This window comes from Eulemur rufifrons, chromosome 3 (assembly GCF_041146395.1).
Source record: "Eulemur rufifrons isolate Redbay chromosome 3, OSU_ERuf_1, whole genome shotgun sequence".
Classification (NCBI taxonomy): Eukaryota; Metazoa; Chordata; class Mammalia; order Primates; family Lemuridae; genus Eulemur; species Eulemur rufifrons.
The window spans coordinates 20800170-20817445 of NC_090985.1; the positions used below are offsets into that span (position 1 = coordinate 20800170).

At 57.6% G+C, this 17276-nt stretch overlaps 7 non-coding genes across 7 annotated transcripts; all 7 read left to right on the forward strand.

Moving 5' to 3' along the window:
- Window positions 1-66: 66 nt before the first annotated feature.
- LOC138382154 (small nucleolar RNA SNORD116) lies at window positions 67-158 on the forward strand. The gene has a single exon (XR_011233309.1). It is a non-coding gene; the product is annotated as a small nucleolar RNA SNORD116 (small nucleolar RNA).
- A 2304-nt stretch (window positions 159-2462) lies between these two features.
- LOC138382172 (small nucleolar RNA SNORD116) lies at window positions 2463-2554 on the forward strand. The gene has a single exon (XR_011233327.1). It is a non-coding gene; the product is annotated as a small nucleolar RNA SNORD116 (small nucleolar RNA).
- A 1946-nt stretch (window positions 2555-4500) lies between these two features.
- On the forward strand, window positions 4501-4592 carry LOC138382155 (small nucleolar RNA SNORD116). Its single transcript, XR_011233310.1, has one exon. It is a non-coding gene; the product is annotated as a small nucleolar RNA SNORD116 (small nucleolar RNA).
- A 2304-nt stretch (window positions 4593-6896) lies between these two features.
- On the forward strand, window positions 6897-6988 carry LOC138382173 (small nucleolar RNA SNORD116). Its single transcript, XR_011233328.1, has one exon. It is a non-coding gene; the product is annotated as a small nucleolar RNA SNORD116 (small nucleolar RNA).
- Window positions 6989-8934: 1946 nt separating this feature from the next.
- On the forward strand, window positions 8935-9026 carry LOC138382156 (small nucleolar RNA SNORD116). The gene has a single exon (XR_011233311.1). It is a non-coding gene; the product is annotated as a small nucleolar RNA SNORD116 (small nucleolar RNA).
- A 2304-nt stretch (window positions 9027-11330) lies between these two features.
- LOC138382174 (small nucleolar RNA SNORD116) lies at window positions 11331-11422 on the forward strand. The gene has a single exon (XR_011233329.1). It is a non-coding gene; the product is annotated as a small nucleolar RNA SNORD116 (small nucleolar RNA).
- Window positions 11423-13378: 1956 nt separating this feature from the next.
- LOC138382157 (small nucleolar RNA SNORD116) lies at window positions 13379-13470 on the forward strand. Its single transcript, XR_011233312.1, has one exon. It is a non-coding gene; the product is annotated as a small nucleolar RNA SNORD116 (small nucleolar RNA).
- The last annotated feature ends 3806 nt before the right edge of the window (window positions 13471-17276 follow it).

Genomic DNA, 17276 nt, shown 5'->3' on the forward strand with positions numbered 1-17276 from the left:
CCAGGTGAGCAACTGTGTCCCGCAGCACGCAGATATCCCTAAAGCGCAGGGGCGGAAACTGTGCATGGATCGATGATGACTTCCACATATGCATTCCTTGGAAAGCTGAACAAAATGAGTGAAAACTCTATACCGTCATCGTCATCGAACTGAGGTCCAGCACGTTGCTGCCACATGGAATGGTGAGAGAGGGACGGCTTCCGTTTGTTCCTGGGGCTGACACCGCTGGGTTAGTCTGGGCTTGGGACCTGGTCCTGGTTGAGCAAAGAGGATTTCCTGGGCAGTTAGTTTGCAGTTGTCAGGCGAGAGGATGGCTCTGTGGATTGACTGCAGTTGGCCAGGGCAGGACGGCACGCCTCGGACTGTCAGGGCTCCACGAGTGTTAGTCTTAGCCTGCCTGTGAGGCCCAAGCTCGGTCCTTGAGGTCGTGCCACCTAGGACCCTCGTCCCCCCGCTGAAGAGAAGTTCTTCTGGTTGGGAATAGTGCAGGACGCCACGCCTTGCCCCATGCCTGGGTCATTTTTCTCGTTGGCCGAGGTGATTGAGTCCCTGGGGTGATTGGGCAGAATGAGGGGCCAGCAGTCAGGAGCAGGGAGAGCACACTGGTTTTCTTTCCGCTGAGGTGCCTGGGGTGAGTGTCTGCAGATTGCTCTTATGGGCGTGGGGATCATCAGGTTTCCAGGCCTGGGCGTGTCTCCCTGCAGAATGAAAAGGAAGAGATCTGTGGGTGCGTCGACGTGCCCCCCCTCCCCCACCCATGGAAATTGTTGAGTAACCTTTGTGAATCCCCTGGAGGGTTTGTTTGGCTTTGGTGGGACGTGCCATGGTGGCCTCCGGTTGCAGGGAGGGCATTGGGACGCTGTGTCCCCCTGCTTGTTCATTTTAGCCGATGGCTGTGCTTTCCTGGCAGGCTGTGATCCAGGACTGGGATGGGACAGTTGACTCCAGGGGTCATTTCAGCAGATTTCTGGCACACACGTACCCTGAAGTTAGGGTGGTGTGTTTTGCAGGCCGGGGCCCATGGTCCCTGATCCCGTTAGCCATTGAGGGTAAGTGGTTCTCGGGAGCGGCTGATGTCCCCAGGCTCGCCATCCTGCCTCTTTCAACTTGGAAGCAGGTGGGGTGTTTAGGAGGATGGCAGCACACAAACCCTTCTGTGTGACTGCCTTGGGGAACTGTGGCCCGAGCAGGTGTCTCTGCTTAAATCGCCCAGTGTGCCCTTGTTGTCCTCGTGGTTTTTACGTTCTTCCTTGGGTTCTTTCTGGTGAAATTGTGCAGCGGGGCAACACCCACGTGGGGCAGTCGTTGGGTTGTGTCCCGGCAGGATTGGAGGGCAAGTCCGGCGGAGATGGGCGGTCTTCTCGGAATCCGGGCATTAGACACAGGCAACCCTCTGTGTTTGTGTCTCCCTTCGGGGTCCCTGAGGTGAGGAAAGCATCCCACGGGGAAGCTGACAGGGGCAGGTAGACAGACGCGTGATCCTCCTGTCCTCTCTTCCCAAAACAGAGGCTCAGAGGGAACCCTGTGGTGACAAGGCTTTGTGGCGCAAGAGCACGAGTGTCCCTGCTCTGCAGAAAGGGTTTCCCCGGGAGACTGTCCCCACTGAAAAGTGTCTGAGACTTTGCTAGACTCCCTCTGGTGAGAGAAGGGCGTGCTTGTAAGGGGTGAGGTGAGGAACAGGAGGCGTTGGGTGTCGTGTTCGGGCGTGGCAGTTGGGCGTTTGTGGCTTCTCGTACCGTATGCAGCAGGCGCCGCAGTAGATGGCGGCACGCGGGCATCACGGTGGGGCAGCTGGCTCTGGGGCAGGTGCTGGTCCCAGGGGACAGTCCCCAGGCCAGCGTGCCGGTGGCATATGTAGAGCAATGCGACCATGCGGTACAGGGAATGGTTGTGTGGACTCCCGGCCCAGGCCGCGGCCGTTGGGCCAGGAGTCTCGGTCTTGTCCCAAAGCCAGTGGAGGTCAGAGGCTTCCTGGTCAGCTGCAGAGTCAGCCAGGGCCTTTTGGAATGGCATTGCGGGCACCGAAGCAAGGGAGTTGGGAGCATTCTTCGCAGCGGCGGTGCCCGGTAGTGGGATGATTCCCCATATGCTATTACATGCCTCATACCTGTGTGAGGGTCATGCTTAGGATTATGATTCTCTGAAGCGGTGAAGCCGAGGAAGCCTAGACACACGCCAGAGATAGCTGAGTAGCGGAGGCAAATGCCATTTCCCTTGGGATCTGGCTACCCGGGCCCCTTGTGAAGAACGCCCGTGTTTCTTCTGCACCGGGCAGGTGGCGCTGTCATGGAAACAACCCCAGTGGCCGCGTGGGACGTGGTTGCTGTTTTGAGATCCCCGGAAAGACCGCGGAGCCCGTGGACACGTGTGTCGTGGGAAACTGCACTACCCGACACGAAGGTAAGCATCTCTGTCCGCAAACACACTGACTTTCCTAAGTTGCAGGGCCACAGGATGTGCGTGGATCGATGATGACTCCCAAATACGCATTCCTTGGAAAGCTGAACACAATGAGTGAAAACTCTACACCGTCGTCCTCATCGAACTGAGGTCCAGCAGGCTGCTCCGACAGGGAATAGAGAGAGAGGGATGACCTGCTGCCGTTTGTCCACGTGTGTGGCACCGGGGGGTCCGTCCGAGTTTAGAATGTGGTCTTCATTGCGGGCGGGGTATCCTCAGAGCAGTTGGCGGTTCCGAGGCGAGCGGACGGCTTGTGGGAATGACCGTGGCCAGCCGGGGTGGAGTTGCACACCGCCAGTCAGCTCTGGCACGTGAGTGTGCAGCTGGCATGGTTAGATGTAGCCAGTAGCCTGCCTGTAAGCATAAAGGGAGTTCCTCGAGGTGATGCCGTTTAATCGCCCCATCCCCCAGTGGAAGACGTGTCCTTGTGTTCGGGAAGAGAGCGCCAGCTTAGGCCGAGGATCTCGGAGTGTGTGCAGGGGTTGGGCGGCATCCTCGCCAGGCAGCGTTGGGGGATGGTGGGGCCTCCGGTTTCTGCTTCTGTGAGGAGCCCTGAGAAGGTCTGCGTGTTGAGCCCATACATCCAGAGGGGTCAAAGTGGTTCCGGGGCCAGCGATGGCTCCCAGCAGATGGAAGGGGTAGAGTGCCACGGGGGAAATCTGTGACCCCTTCGTGGGGAGTGTGTGAGTTTTGTGAGTCTGCTTTGGGCGTGGAATGGTGTCCACGGAGTGGCAAATGCCACACCGGCCCCAGAATGGTGGGAGTGGGATGCCGTGCCGTGTGTCTTGTGAGGGCAGGTGTGCAGATGGCGTTGGTCTCTTGAAGGTGTCCCCTCCAGAGCCTGACTGGGTATTTTTTGTGTGTGTGTGGGTGTGTGTCCTGTCCATGTGGCACCCGGGGCTCGTGTTGGCCCGGAATTCCTTTCAGGCAAAGTTGTGTATAGGGCAGGCAGGGGTTCCTTGCTCCCCTTTCCCGTCGTTAGTGAAAGGGAAGATTTCCCTTGGGCGTTCCGGGTGAGCGTTTTGCCTGCACACTCCACAGTCCCCTCAGCGCAGCTGGGGTTGGGGAGAGCATGCCGAGCCTGACGTCCACGTGACAGGTGCGTGCAGGTGGAGAGCCGCTCAGGCCCTCCGAGGCAATACGTCCTTTTTTCCAGTTGTTAGGTCATTTTCCCGTCTTTGCTGCTGTGCTACTTCCTCTGAATCAGTGGCCGCGTTTTGTCGGATGGAGGTGGCGCCCACAGGCCGTGGAGGGATCTTTCTTGATCCGGAGGCCGTTTAGAGAGGCAACGTCCTGAAGGTGTTCGATGCTGTGGGCCTCCGCATGTTAGTGGCCCAGTAGTATCGTGCCCGTCTGGCTTTCCTGTGGGTTCTGGAGTTTGCCCTGGGAGGCAGGCTCCGAGGTTGATGTAGACTCGTGATGCGACGTTTCTCCTAAGGCTAGGACTTTGAAGGGCAGCGCGGTCCCAAAGGCCTCACGGCCCGGAGGAAACTGCTCTTTGCCCAGAAAGGAAGAGCTTCCCTCTGAAACGGTCCCCCTGGAACTATGCCAGTGTTGTTTGTCTTGTGTGAGGGCCAAGCGAGGGCCCTTGACTAACGGGTGTGAGTCGGTAGGGAGCTGGGTGTGGAATTCGTCCTTCGGGAAAACCTTGGAGATGGGCACGTAGGAACATCCTTCGTATGTGACAGGGAGCTACAGGCCCAGGCGCTGCCGGGCATGCGTCCACACAAAAGGGGAAGCCCAGGCAACTCAGCTGCGGGGCATGGGTCAGGAACGTGAATCACATTGACCTTTGGCCCTGTGTCCCTGTCTGCTGTTCTAAAGTGGACCCGTGTTCCTTCTGTACTTCCCCAGATTGTGTTTCCATGGAACGAACGGCAGCGGTCTCTAGGGAAGAGCTCCGTACAGTGGCGTCCCTAGACACGTGAAGAGCTCCCGGACCTGTGAGGCACGGGGTCCCTCGAGTGCTGTCGACCAGGTGAGCAACTGTGTCCCGCAGCACGCAGATATCCCTAAAGCGCAGGGGCGGAAACTGTGCATGGATCGATGATGACTTCCACATATGCATTCCTTGGAAAGCTGAACAAAATGAGTGAAAACTCTATACCGTCATCGTCATCGAACTGAGGTCCAGCACGTTGCTGCCACATGGAATGGTGAGAGAGGGACGGCTTCCGTTTGTTCCTGGGGCTGACACCGCTGGGTTAGTCTGGGCTTGGGACCTGGTCCTGGTTGAGCAAAGAGGATTTCCTGGGCAGTTAGTTTGCAGTTGTCAGGCGAGAGGATGGCTCTGTGGATTGACTGCAGTTGGCCAGGGCAGGACGGCACGCCTCGGACTGTCAGGGCTCCACGAGTGTTAGTCTTAGCCTGCCTGTGAGGCCCAAGCTCGGTCCTTGAGGTCGTGCCACCTAGGACCCTCGTCCCCCCGCTGAAGAGAAGTTCTTCTGGTTGGGAATAGTGCAGGATGCCACGCCTTGCCCCATGCCTGGGTCATTTTTCTCGTTGGCCGAGGTGATTGAGTCCCTGGGGTGATTGGGCAGAATGAGGGGCCAGCAGTCAGGAGCAGGGAGAGCACACTGGTTTTCTTTCCGCTGAGGTGCCTGGGGTGAGTGTCTGCAGATTGCTCTTATGGGCGTGGGGATCATCAGGTTTCCAGGCCTGGGCGTGTCTCCCTGCAGAATGAAAAGGAAGAGATCTGTGGGTGCGTCGACGTGCCCCCCCTCCCCCACCCATGGAAATTGTTGAGTAACCTTTGTGAATCCCCTGGAGGGTTTGTTTGGCTTTGGTGGGACGTGCCATGGTGGCCTCCGGTTGCAGGGAGGGCATTGGGACGCTGTGTCCCCCTGCTTGTTCATTTTAGCCGATGGCTGTGCTTTCCTGGCAGGCTGTGATCCAGGACTGGGATGGGACAGTTGACTCCAGGGGTCATTTCAGCAGATTTCTGGCACACACGTACCCTGAAGTTAGGGTGGTGTGTTTTGCAGGCCGGGGCCCATGGTCCCTGATCCCGTTAGCCATTGAGGGTAAGTGGTTCTCGGGAGCGGCTGATGTCCCCAGGCTCGCCATCCTGCCTCTTTCAACTTGGAAGCAGGTGGGGTGTTTAGGAGGATGGCAGCACACAAACCCTTCTGTGTGACTGCCTTGGGGAACTGTGGCCCGAGCAGGTGTCTCTGCTTAAATCGCCCAGTGTGCCCTTGTTGTCCTCGTGGTTTTTACGTTCTTCCTTGGGTTCTTTCTGGTGAAATTGTGCAGCGGGGCAACACCCACGTGGGGCAGTCGTTGGGTTGTGTCCCGGCAGGATTGGAGGGCAAGTCCGGCGGAGATGGGCGGTCTTCTCGGAATCCGGGCATTAGACACAGGCAACCCTCTGTGTTTGTGTCTCCCTTCGGGGTCCCTGAGGTGAGGAAAGCATCCCACGGGGAAGCTGACAGGGGCAGGTAGACAGACGCGTGATCCTCCTGTCCTCTCTTCCCAAAACAGAGGCTCAGAGGGAACCCTGTGGTGACAAGGCTTTGTGGCGCAAGAGCACGAGTGTCCCTGCTCTGCAGAAAGGGTTTCCCCGGGAGACTGTCCCCACTGAAAAGTGTCTGAGACTTTGCTAGACTCCCTCTGGTGAGAGAAGGGCGTGCTTGTAAGGGGTGAGGTGAGGAACAGGAGGCGTTGGGTGTCGTGTTCGGGCGTGGCAGTTGGGCGTTTGTGGCTTCTCGTACCGTATGCAGCAGGCGCCGCAGTAGATGGCGGCACGCGGGCATCACGGTGGGGCAGCTGGCTCTGGGGCAGGTGCTGGTCCCAGGGGACAGTCCCCAGGCCAGCGTGCCGGTGGCATATGTAGAGCAATGCGACCATGCGGTACAGGGAATGGTTGTGTGGACTCCCGGCCCAGGCCGCGGCCGTTGGGCCAGGAGTCTCGGTCTTGTCCCAAAGCCAGTGGAGGTCAGAGGCTTCCTGGTCAGCTGCAGAGTCAGCCAGGGCCTTTTGGAATGGCATTGCGGGCACCGAAGCAAGGGAGTTGGGAGCATTCTTCGCAGCGGCGGTGCCCGGTAGTGGGATGATTCCCCATATGCTATTACATGCCTCATACCTGTGTGAGGGTCATGCTTAGGATTATGATTCTCTGAAGCGGTGAAGCCGAGGAAGCCTAGACACACGCCAGAGATAGCTGAGTAGCGGAGGCAAATGCCATTTCCCTTGGGATCTGGCTACCCGGGCCCCTTGTGAAGAACGCCCGTGTTTCTTCTGCACCGGGCAGGTGGCGCTGTCATGGAAACAACCCCAGTGGCCGCGTGGGACGTGGTTGCTGTTTTGAGATCCCCGGAAAGACCGCGGAGCCCGTGGACACGTGTGTCGTGGGAAACTGCACTACCCGACACGAAGGTAAGCATCTCTGTCCGCAAACACACTGACTTTCCTAAGTTGCAGGGCCACAGGATGTGCGTGGATCGATGATGACTCCCAAATACGCATTCCTTGGAAAGCTGAACACAATGAGTGAAAACTCTACACCGTCGTCCTCATCGAACTGAGGTCCAGCAGGCTGCTCCGACAGGGAATAGAGAGAGAGGGATGACCTGCTGCCGTTTGTCCACGTGTGTGGCACCGGGGGGTCCGTCCGAGTTTAGAATGTGGTCTTCATTGCGGGCGGGGTATCCTCAGAGCAGTTGGCGGTTCCGAGGCGAGCGGACGGCTTGTGGGAATGACCGTGGCCAGCCGGGGTGGAGTTGCACACCGCCAGTCAGCTCTGGCACGTGAGTGTGCAGCTGGCATGGTTAGATGTAGCCAGTAGCCTGCCTGTAAGCATAAAGGGAGTTCCTCGAGGTGATGCCGTTTAATCGCCCCATCCCCCAGTGGAAGACGTGTCCTTGTGTTCGGGAAGAGAGCGCCAGCTTAGGCCGAGGATCTCGGAGTGTGTGCAGGGGTTGGGCGGCATCCTCGCCAGGCAGCGTTGGGGGATGGTGGGGCCTCCGGTTTCTGCTTCTGTGAGGAGCCCTGAGAAGGTCTGCGTGTTGAGCCCATACATCCAGAGGGGTCAAAGTGGTTCCGGGGCCAGCGATGGCTCCCAGCAGATGGAAGGGGTAGAGTGCCACGGGGGAAATCTGTGACCCCTTCGTGGGGAGTGTGTGAGTTTTGTGAGTCTGCTTTGGGCGTGGAATGGTGTCCACGGAGTGGCAAATGCCACACCGGCCCCAGAATGGTGGGAGTGGGATGCCGTGCCGTGTGTCTTGTGAGGGCAGGTGTGCAGATGGCGTTGGTCTCTTGAAGGTGTCCCCTCCAGAGCCTGACTGGGTATTTTTTGTGTGTGTGTGGGTGTGTGTCCTGTCCATGTGGCACCCGGGGCTCGTGTTGGCCCGGAATTCCTTTCAGGCAAAGTTGTGTATAGGGCAGGCAGGGGTTCCTTGCTCCCCTTTCCCGTCGTTAGTGAAAGGGAAGATTTCCCTTGGGCGTTCCGGGTGAGCGTTTTGCCTGCACACTCCACAGTCCCCTCAGCGCAGCTGGGGTTGGGGAGAGCATGCCGAGCCTGACGTCCACGTGACAGGTGCGTGCAGGTGGAGAGCCGCTCAGGCCCTCCGAGGCAATACGTCCTTTTTTCCAGTTGTTAGGTCATTTTCCCGTCTTTGCTGCTGTGCTACTTCCTCTGAATCAGTGGCCGCGTTTTGTCGGATGGAGGTGGCGCCCACAGGCCGTGGAGGGATCTTTCTTGATCCGGAGGCCGTTTAGAGAGGCAACGTCCTGAAGGTGTTCGATGCTGTGGGCCTCCGCATGTTAGTGGCCCAGTAGTATCGTGCCCGTCTGGCTTTCCTGTGGGTTCTGGAGTTTGCCCTGGGAGGCAGGCTCCGAGGTTGATGTAGACTCGTGATGCGACGTTTCTCCTAAGGCTAGGACTTTGAAGGGCAGCGCGGTCCCAAAGGCCTCACGGCCCGGAGGAAACTGCTCTTTGCCCAGAAAGGAAGAGCTTCCCTCTGAAACGGTCCCCCTGGAACTATGCCAGTGTTGTTTGTCTTGTGTGAGGGCCAAGCGAGGGCCCTTGACTAACGGGTGTGAGTCGGTAGGGAGCTGGGTGTGGAATTCGTCCTTCGGGAAAACCTTGGAGATGGGCACGTAGGAACATCCTTCGTATGTGACAGGGAGCTACAGGCCCAGGCGCTGCCGGGCATGCGTCCACACAAAAGGGGAAGCCCAGGCAACTCAGCTGCGGGGCATGGGTCAGGAACGTGAATCACATTGACCTTTGGCCCTGTGTCCCTGTCTGCTGTTCTAAAGTGGACCCGTGTTCCTTCTGTACTTCCCCAGATTGTGTTTCCATGGAACGAACGGCAGCGGTCTCTAGGGAAGAGCTCCGTACAGTGGCGTCCCTAGACACGTGAAGAGCTCCCGGACCTGTGAGGCACGGGGTCCCTCGAGTGCTGTCGACCAGGTGAGCAACTGTGTCCCGCAGCACGCAGATATCCCTAAAGCGCAGGGGCGGAAACTGTGCATGGATCGATGATGACTTCCACATATGCATTCCTTGGAAAGCTGAACAAAATGAGTGAAAACTCTATACCGTCATCGTCATCGAACTGAGGTCCAGCACGTTGCTGCCACATGGAATGGTGAGAGAGGGACGGCTTCCGTTTGTTCCTGGGGCTGACACCGCTGGGTTAGTCTGGGCTTGGGACCTGGTCCTGGTTGAGCAAAGAGGATTTCCTGGGCAGTTAGTTTGCAGTTGTCAGGCGAGAGGATGGCTCTGTGGATTGACTGCAGTTGGCCAGGGCAGGACGGCACGCCTCGGACTGTCAGGGCTCCACGAGTGTTAGTCTTAGCCTGCCTGTGAGGCCCAAGCTCGGTCCTTGAGGTCGTGCCACCTAGGACCCTCGTCCCCCCGCTGAAGAGAAGTTCTTCTGGTTGGGAATAGTGCAGGATGCCACGCCTTGCCCCATGCCTGGGTCATTTTTCTCGTTGGCCGAGGTGATTGAGTCCCTGGGGTGATTGGGCAGAATGAGGGGCCAGCAGTCAGGAGCAGGGAGAGCACACTGGTTTTCTTTCCGCTGAGGTGCCTGGGGTGAGTGTCTGCAGATTGCTCTTATGGGCGTGGGGATCATCAGGTTTCCAGGCCTGGGCGTGTCTCCCTGCAGAATGAAAAGGAAGAGATCTGTGGGTGCGTCGACGTGCCCCCCCTCCCCCACCCATGGAAATTGTTGAGTAACCTTTGTGAATCCCCTGGAGGGTTTGTTTGGCTTTGGTGGGACGTGCCATGGTGGCCTCCGGTTGCAGGGAGGGCATTGGGACGCTGTGTCCCCCTGCTTGTTCATTTTAGCCGATGGCTGTGCTTTCCTGGCAGGCTGTGATCCAGGACTGGGATGGGACAGTTGACTCCAGGGGTCATTTCAGCAGATTTCTGGCACACACGTACCCTGAAGTTAGGGTGGTGTGTTTTGCAGGCCGGGGCCCATGGTCCCTGATCCCGTTAGCCATTGAGGGTAAGTGGTTCTCGGGAGCGGCTGATGTCCCCAGGCTCGCCATCCTGCCTCTTTCAACTTGGAAGCAGGTGGGGTGTTTAGGAGGATGGCAGCACACAAACCCTTCTGTGTGACTGCCTTGGGGAACTGTGGCCCGAGCAGGTGTCTCTGCTTAAATCGCCCAGTGTGCCCTTGTTGTCCTCGTGGTTTTTACGTTCTTCCTTGGGTTCTTTCTGGTGAAATTGTGCAGCGGGGCAACACCCACGTGGGGCAGTCGTTGGGTTGTGTCCCGGCAGGATTGGAGGGCAAGTCCGGCGGAGATGGGCGGTCTTCTCGGAATCCGGGCATTAGACACAGGCAACCCTCTGTGTTTGTGTCTCCCTTCGGGGTCCCTGAGGTGAGGAAAGCATCCCACGGGGAAGCTGACAGGGGCAGGTAGACAGACGCGTGATCCTCCTGTCCTCTCTTCCCAAAACAGAGGCTCAGAGGGAACCCTGTGGTGACAAGGCTTTGTGGCGCAAGAGCACGAGTGTCCCTGCTCTGCAGAAAGGGTTTCCCCGGGAGACTGTCCCCACTGAAAAGTGTCTGAGACTTTGCTAGACTCCCTCTGGTGAGAGAAGGGCGTGCTTGTAAGGGGTGAGGTGAGGAACAGGAGGCGTTGGGTGTCGTGTTCGGGCGTGGCAGTTGGGCGTTTGTGGCTTCTCGTACCGTATGCAGCAGGCGCCGCAGTAGATGGCGGCACGCGGGCATCACGGTGGGGCAGCTGGCTCTGGGGCAGGTGCTGGTCCCAGGGGACAGTCCCCAGGCCAGCGTGCCGGTGGCATATGTAGAGCAATGCGACCATGCGGTACAGGGAATGGTTGTGTGGACTCCCGGCCCAGGCCGCGGCCGTTGGGCCAGGAGTCTCGGTCTTGTCCCAAAGCCAGTGGAGGTCAGAGGCTTCCTGGTCAGCTGCAGAGTCAGCCAGGGCCTTTTGGAACGGCATTGCGGGCACCGAAGCAAGGGAGTTGGGAGCATTCTTCGCAGCGGCGGTGCCCGGTAGTGGGATGATTCCCCATATGCTATTACATGCCTCATACCTGTGTGAGGGTCATGCTTAGGATTATGATTCTCTGAAGCGGTGAAGCCGAGGAAGCCTAGACACACGCCAGAGATAGCTGAGTAGCGGAGGCAAATGCCATTTCCCTTGGGATCTGGCTACCCGGGCCCCTTGTGAAGAACGCCCGTGTTTCTTCTGCACCGGGCAGGTGGCGCTGTCATGGAAACAACCCCAGTGGCCGCGTGGGACGTGGTTGCTGTTTTGAGATCCCCGGAAAGACCGCGGAGCCCGTGGACACGTGTGTCGTGGGAAACTGCACTACCCGACACGAAGGTAAGCATCTCTGTCCGCAAACACACTGACTTTCCTAAGTTGCAGGGCCACAGGATGTGCGTGGATCGATGATGACTCCCAAATACGCATTCCTTGGAAAGCTGAACACAATGAGTGAAAACTCTACACCGTCGTCCTCATCGAACTGAGGTCCAGCAGGCTGCTCCGACAGGGAATAGAGAGAGAGGGATGACCTGCTGCCGTTTGTCCACGTGTGTGGCACCGGGGGGTCCGTCCGAGTTTAGAATGTGGTCTTCATTGCGGGCGGGGTATCCTCAGAGCAGTTGGCGGTTCCGAGGCGAGCGGACGGCTTGTGGGAATGACCGTGGCCAGCCGGGGTGGAGTTGCACACCGCCAGTCAGCTCTGGCACGTGAGTGTGCAGCTGGCATGGTTAGATGTAGCCAGTAGCCTGCCTGTAAGCATAAAGGGAGTTCCTCGAGGTGATGCCGTTTAATCGCCCCATCCCCCAGTGGAAGACGTGTCCTTGTGTTCGGGAAGAGAGCGCCAGCTTAGGCCGAGGATCTCGGAGTGTGTGCAGGGGTTGGGCGGCATCCTCGCCAGGCAGCGTTGGGGGATGGTGGGGCCTCCGGTTTCTGCTTCTGTGAGGAGCCCTGAGAAGGTCTGCGTGTTGAGCCCATACATCCAGAGGGGTCAAAGTGGTTCCGGGGCCAGCGATGGCTCCCAGCAGATGGAAGGGGTAGAGTGCCACGGGGGAAATCTGTGACCCCTTCGTGGGGAGTGTGTGAGTTTTGTGAGTCTGCTTTGGGCGTGGAATGGTGTCCACGGAGTGGCAAATGCCACACCGGCCCCAGAATGGTGGGAGTGGGATGCCGTGCCGTGTGTCTTGTGAGGGCAGGTGTGCAGATGGCGTTGGTCTCTTGAAGGTGTCCCCTCCAGAGCCTGACTGGGTATTTTTTGTGTGTGTGTGGGTGTGTGTCCTGTCCATGTGGCACCCGGGGCTCGTGTTGGCCCGGAATTCCTTTCAGGCAAAGTTGTGTATAGGGCAGGCAGGGGTTCCTTGCTCCCCTTTCCCGTCGTTAGTGAAAGGGAAGATTTCCCTTGGGCGTTCCGGGTGAGCGTTTTGCCTGCACACTCCACAGTCCCCTCAGCGCAGCTGGGGTTGGGGAGAGCATGCCGAGCCTGACGTCCACGTGACAGGTGCGTGCAGGTGGAGAGCCGCTGAGGCCCTCCGAGGCAATACGTCCTTTTTTCCAGTTGTTAGGTCATTTTCCCGTCTTTGCTGCTGTGCTACTTCCTCTGAATCAGTGGCCGCGTTTTGTCGGATGGAGGTGGCGCCCACAGGCCGTGGAGGGATCTTTCTTGATCCGGAGGCCGTTTAGAGAGGCAACGTCCTGAAGGTGTTCGATGCTGTGGGCCTCCGCATGTTAGTGGCCCAGTAGTATCGTGCCCGTCTGGCTTTCCTGTGGGTTCTGGAGTTTGCCCTGGGAGGCAGGCTCCGAGGTTGATGTAGACTCGTGATGCGACGTTTCTCCTAAGGCTAGGACTTTGAAGGGCAGCGCGGTCCCAAAGGCCTCACGGCCCGGAGGAAACTGCTCTTTGCCCAGAAAGGAAGAGCTTCCCTCTGAAACGGTCCCCCTGGAACTATGCCAGTGTTGTTTGTCTTGTGTGAGGGCCAAGCGAGGGCCCTTGACTAACGGGTGTGAGTCGGTAGGGAGCTGGGTGTGGAATTCGTCCTTCGGGAAAACCTTGGAGATGGGCACGTAGGAACATCCTTCGTATGTGACAGGGAGCTACAGGCCCAGGCGCTGCCGGGCATGCGTCCACACAAAAGGGGAAGCCCAGGCAACTCAGCTGCGGGGCATGGGTCAGGAACGTGAATCACATTGACCTTTGGCCCTGTGTCCCTGTCTGCTGTTCTAAAGTGGACCCGTGTTCCTTCTGTACTTCCCCAGATTGTGTTTCCATGGAACGAACGGCAGCGGTCTCTAGGGAAGAGCTCCGTACAGTGGTGTACAGTGGCGTTCCTAGACACGTGAAGAGCTCCCGGACCTGTGAGGCACGGGGTCCCTCGAGTGCTGTCGACCAGGTGAGCAACTGTGTCCCGCAGCACGCAGATATCCCTAAAGCGCAGGGGCGGAAACTGTGCATGGATCGATGATGACTTCCACATATGCATTCCTTGGAAAGCTGAACAAAATGAGTGAAAACTCTATACCGTCATCGTCATCGAACTGAGGTCCAGCACGTTGCTGCCACATGGAATGGTGAGAGAGGGACGGCTTCCGTTTGTTCCTGGGGCTGACACCGCTGGGTTAGTCTGGGCTTGGGACCTGGTCCTGGTTGAGCAAAGAGGATTTCCTGGGCAGTTAGTTTGCAGTTGTCAGGCGAGAGGATGGCTCTGTGGATTGACTGCAGTTGGCCAGGGCAGGACGGCACGCCTCGGACTGTCAGGGCTCCACGAGTGTTAGTCTTAGCCTGCCTGTGAGGCCCAAGCTCGGTCCTTGAGGTCGTGCCACCTAGGACCCTCGTCCCCCCGCTGAAGAGAAGTTCTTCTGGTTGGGAATAGTGCAGGATGCCACGCCTTGCCCCATGCCTGGGTCATTTTTCTCGTTGGCCGAGGTGATTGAGTCCCTGGGGTGATTGGGCAGAATGAGGGGCCAGCAGTCAGGAGCAGGGAGAGCACACTGGTTTTCTTTCCGCTGAGGTGCCTGGGGTGAGTGTCTGCAGATTGCTCTTATGGGCGTGGGGATCATCAGGTTTCCAGGCCTGGGCGTGTCTCCCTGCAGAATGAAAAGGAAGAGATCTGTGGGTGCGTCGACGTGCCCCCCCTCCCCCACCCATGGAAATTGTTGAGTAACCTTTGTGAATCCCCTGGAGGGTTTGTTTGGCTTTGGTGGGACGTGCCATGGTGGCCTCCAGTTGCAGGGAGGGCATTGGGACGCTGTGTCCCCCTGCTTGTTCATTTTAGCCGATGGCTGTGCTTTCCTGGCAGGCTGTGATCCAGGACTGGGATGGGACAGTTGACTCCAGGGGTCATTTCAGCAGATTTCTGGCACACACGTACCCTGAAGTTAGGGTGGTGTGTTTTGCAGGCCGGGGCCCATGGTCCCTGATCCCGTTAGCCATTGAGGGTAAGTGGTTCTCGGGAGCGGCTGATGTCCCCAGGCTCGCCATCCTGCCTCTTTCAACTTGGAAGCAGGTGGGGTGTTTAGGAGGATGGCAGCACACAAACCCTTCTGTGTGACTGCCTTGGGGAACTGTGGCCCGAGCAGGTGTCTCTGCTTAAATCGCCCAGTGTGCCCTTGTTGTCCTCGTGGTTTTTACGTTCTTCCTTGGGTTCTTTCTGGTGAAATTGTGCAGCGGGGCAACACCCACATGGGGCAGTCGTTGGGTTGTGTCCCGGCAGGATTGGAGGGCAAGTCCGGCGGAGATGGGCGGTCTTCTCGGAATCCGGGCATTAGACACAGGCAACCCTCTGTGTTTGTGTCTCCCTTCGGGGTCCCTGAGGTGAGGAAAGCATCCCACGGGGAAGCTGACAGGGGCAGGTAGACAGACGCGTGATCCTCCTGTCCTCTCTTCCCAAAACAGAGGCTCAGAGGGAACCCTGTGGTGACAAGGCTTTGTGGCGCAAGAGCACGAGTGTCCCTGCTCTGCAGAAAGGGTTTCCCCGGGAGACTGTCCCCACTGAAAAGTGTCTGAGACTTTGCTAGACTCCCTCTGGTGAGAGAAGGGCGTGCTTGTAAGGGGTGAGGTGAGGAACAGGAGGCATTGGGTGTCGTGTTCGGGCGTGGCAGTTGGGCGTTTGTGGCTTCTCGTACCGTATGCAGCAGGCGCCGCAGTAGATGGCGGCACGCGGGCATCACGGTGGGGCAGCTGGCTCTGGGGCAGGTGCTGGTCCCAGGGGACAGTCCCCAGGCCAGCGTGCCGGTGGCATATGTAGAGCAATGCGAACATGGCCGTTGGGCCAGGAGTCTCGGTCTTGTCCCAAAGCCAGTGGAGGTCAGAGGCTTCCTGGTCAGCTGCAGAGTCAGCCAGGGCCTTTTGGAATGGCATTGCGGGCACCGAAGCAAGGGAGTTGGGAGCATTCTTCGCAGCGGTGGTGCCTAGTTGTGGGATGATTCCCCATAAGGTATTACATGCCTCATACCTGTGTGAGGGTAATGATTGATTATGATTCTGTGAAGCAATGAAGGCAGGGAAGCCTAGACACACAGCAGACATAGCTGAGTAGCAGAGACAAATGCCATTTCCCTCGGCATCTGGATACGTGGCCCCTTCTGAAAAACACCCCTGTTTCTTCTGCACCAGGAAGATGACGGTGTCATTTAAACAACCCCAGTGGCTGCAGGGGACATGGTTGCTCTTTTTGGATACCAGGAAAGACCCTGGAGACTGGGAACACGTGTATGTTGGCAGCTGGTGGTTGTGTGCCAAAGTGATAGGCTGCCAGAACAGCACTGCCTGGTAGTTGAGAAAGAGACACCAAATATTGAACCTTAGCGGTCTGTTTTGTTACCCATTGGAATGGCCGCCGTTCGCAAAGTATTGCAGCATTCGGCCTTGTGGGTTTTCCCATCATTGGAGAAGGGCCTTTTGAGTCCATGGCGGTCCCACATTCCAGGGCCTGCCGTGTCCCTAATTTATGAAAGCGGACGGATCATATCTTTGAAATGGTGGATTTTAAGCTGGATGCAATCGGCCACCCTTCTGGGTCCTCAGTGGGTTTCCACGGTCTGTGAAGTGATGACGAATGGTGTTGCAGTGGAGGTGCTAGGGAGCCTTTGGGTCATGGCTTTGAGGACAATGTCAATGTATGACAAGCTCAGCAGCGATGTGAGCACGAGGGTTCTGGTCTTGCATGTATGTGGCCAGACAGGCGTGGAACGTGAAATCCTATAAGTGCTTGCAAGGAGATGTTCCATTTGGGGAATTTTGTTGCCCCTGTACTCTGCAGATTGGGTGAGATATCATTCCGGGGACGTTGACCGGCGGACTGAGGAAGTGCTGGCCTGGACACCTGCACTGGCTCCCTTCTGTGGGCGGGACCAACGGAAAACACTCCCCAGGTAACTTACATCCAGTTTTCAGTGGATTCAGTTTTGTGGGCTATGCTAATTCTGTTACAGGGGCTGTGGCCGCGCCTGCACTGGGTCCATTCACATGTTTGTCGGGGCTGGAAGAATCTCCCCAGTGAGGATGGCTTTTTTGAGGATACTGACGTGCTCACAATCTCAAGGTGTTGTGAGTTTGCGCCTGTCAATGTTTTTTTTTTGTTTTTTGACACGGAACCGTTCCCGGTAGATTCTTCACAGGCGCTGTCAACCGGGTCGCTCGGGGGGCACCCGTTTTTTTTCTTTATTAGTTTGTTTTTCCTGGGAACAGAGCAAAGGAATTCACTTCCACTGAGCTATCCTTCTCCATAGGGGTAGGCCTGGGCTCTTCAGGCAACCATGGATCAGAAAACATTTGCAAACACGTGAAAATCCTTCAGTCCATCCATCGGTAGATTCACTCACTGGATGGATGATTCGATGGATCCATGGAACATTCGTGGATGCATTGATGCTTTCACCTGTACCGATCACGTTCTGCCTCTGCACTGTGGTCCCTTACGCCTAAACCACAGGCTCTACCATACAGGCCCACAGCGTATCCATCGTTGGGGGCGCGCTCCGTGATCAGACGACGACCAGCGGACACGCGGGTGGTGGTTCTGTGCCGAGGTGATGGGCAGCCAGGCGATTTTCCCTTAGGCGCTCGAGCTCCCGTAGGCGTCCGTGTCCTCAGGGGATCCTGGAACCCCTGCGGCTCATATTAAAAGTGCGATTGTACCTTGGAATGCCCGATTCCAATACATCCTGCATCCAACCTCTTCACACCACAGATGATCGCGTTTCAAATTCTTGGATGGTAACGTCGACGTTAGGTCCACAGTCCCATACCCTCAGTGAGTTCGCACCGTGTATCAAGGGATAGGAGAACGATATCCGGAGAGATGTCGAGGGCAGAGTGCTGAGAGTGCGTGCAGAGGGGAGATTTCGGAGAA